The sequence below is a fragment of the Egretta garzetta genome, unplaced genomic scaffold (assembly GCF_000687185.1).
Source record: "Egretta garzetta isolate BGI_Z169 unplaced genomic scaffold, ASM68718v1 scaffold190, whole genome shotgun sequence".
In the NCBI taxonomy this organism is placed as follows: Eukaryota; Metazoa; Chordata; class Aves; order Pelecaniformes; family Ardeidae; genus Egretta; species Egretta garzetta.
The window spans coordinates 364,292-366,825 of record NW_009258272.1 but is presented as its reverse complement, the minus strand read 5'-3'; positions in this window follow the sequence as shown (position 1 = coordinate 366,825).

Here is a 2,534-nt window from a genome sequence, read left to right as displayed (position 1 = left end):
ATGCTGAAGGAAAAAACAAACCCAAAAACTCAGCAATCACAAAAATTATACTTAACATCCTGATCAGAGATAGTTTAAAGGGTGTAACCTGCTCTTCTGGGTCACTGAGTACTGAGCTGGGGTCGTAATAACACAAAACTGTGACTCCCCAAGGGTGCCACGATAGGTCAAAGACCTTTGAGGTGCACATGGTACAAACAACAAAAATTACTAAGACGGTGGGTCTTCCAGTTTTGGAAAAGAAGGAAATCCGTAAGCCACAGCCCTCTCCTTTGTAGTTGAGTCAGGAGAGAAGTCAAGGGGGAAATGGGCCACAGAGTATTGTCTCGCTGGCCGTGAGGTCCTGGCTAAGGGAATACAAGTGGGAGGAAGTTGTCCTGCATTTTGCACTGTGTCTGCTTTGGAAACGAATCTGCTTCACCTCCAGAACAAGTCCCTCTTGCAGATTTTGCCTGAAGCTTGCTTGAGAGAATCTTTCCAGAAAGGCAAGATCAACAGGAAGATCTGAACCACCAGGGAAACGTGTTCTGCTATCCCTACCAGCTCCCCTATGCTGTCAGATAGGAGGTCCCTGCAGCCAGTGTTCTTCCACTGTTTACTACCAATGGCCAGAGAACTCGAAAACAAATTCCCATTGACAATCTATTATCACGTGCAGCTGGAAACGGCCAGTGCTTGGGACTTGTCCAAGCAGCTTAGAACACTAAAGGGCAAAGACTGCCTTCCCATGGCTCTGACAATCCTCTATTCCCCGTCTGCTGAGACCAGCACAATGTAGCTGGTTGATCCTAGCCCTGGAGAAATCAGCTGCCCTTTAACTTCCGAGCTCCCTGTGATCCACCAAAAAAATCCCATACAGAAGGTTAATATAGAGGAAAGTGGTTAAACCGTCCCAGTAAAATAACACCAAAGAAAAGCATTAATCCTCATGATTTATTATGGATATTTTAGCAGCACCCAGAGCTGCTGCTGTGACCTTCTGTACAGGACCCAATACAAGCTAGTCTCTCCCTTCTCAGTTAGGCTCAAGACATGACACCTGGGCAGGGGGAAATGGAAAAGCATCAATAGCTGCACTGATCAATACTGCCTCTAGTTATAAGCTCAGTGTGTTGATAAAAATAAATGAACTAGAGATGCTGACAAATCATTAACATTTGCCTAATCATTATCCTCAGGCAGCTTTCCACAGGCAATAGATCAGCAAGTTGCCTGCCTAGCAGACTGTCACCAGTGCTTCCCAATGACAGGCAATGAGCTGTCTAGTGCATGTGTGTTTTTGAAGGGTCAAAGACAGATTCATGAAACATGCTGAAAATTCAAGTACAGGAATCAAAAAGTGAGAACTACAGCTGCCAATATTTTTTCCAATTTATTTCTCTAATAGATTTGCTTCCTTCTTAACGCATGAAAGAATCAAGTCCCTTGGAGACACAGGAGCAGGTATATAAAAGCCTGCATACCCAACTTCCCCCAGAAGCAGCCCGCTCTGTGGAGTAACAGTATCCTCCCACCATCCACAGACCCACTGGGAGCTGCAGCACATGCAGCTTCGCTTTCCCCCATCACCAGCCTTCCAGGTCCTGCCAGCCTCTTTGGCAAATATTGCTTACTTGTAGGCTACAACCATATCGTTACAGCATTTCAGGCTGCACTGGCATGCGAGGCTTGGGACCGCTCTTGGCACTCCCAGGGCTGCCCGTGCCAATATTCTCTACCTTAGACTTCAGACTGATCTTCTCTCCCAGTCTCTCCCTCCAGGCAGCTGCCCAAAGCCAAGCCTGACTCACTGTGGCTCCACGCCAACGACATAACCTTTATGCTATTACTACAAAAATGATTGGCAAAGCTGACTTTTTCCAGCATCAGGGACTTGTCGAAGTAGAGGGCAAACAATACGCACTGATGTGAACTGATTCGACGACTTTGCCTTTACATTAAATTTGTTATTCTAAAGTTTGGCACGGGTTACATTTTGGAGGAAAACTGCGCTGTCATTTTAGCTGGCATCTTGCAGCTGCAAATCACTGTGTTTTTGTCATCGCAGCTTGTGTGGGGAAATACCATCCCCGCATTACAGCAGGGAAACTGCAGTAGGAGTAGATTCAACTATTCTGCAGCCCAGCAAAGCCTGCAATTCCTGAACTTGTTGGCCTGCTGAGACTGACACTGCAAACTGAATGACTCGTGCTATCTGGGAAACGTGGTGATCTTTGTACCTGCCTGCTGTAAAGATGCTCCTTTGAGTCACTGAATTGTATCATGGATTTTCTTTCCAGTCACCTGCCCCAGAGGACACCCCCGGCAGCCCCTAGGTTACTGTTCCTTGGGCACTGGGGATCTGCCGCCGCCAGACCTCGATGGTCTCCGACAGCCTTGCGAGCCATTTCACCGGCCTGCAGGCGGGTCTGGTCACAAACCCAAACCCTCCCTCGCTCCTCCGACACGGGGCGCCGGCCCCGCGCCATAGGGCGCCTTTCCGTTCCCGAGGCGCTCAGAGGTCACCTCGCCCGGCAGCGCCGGGGATCCTCCCG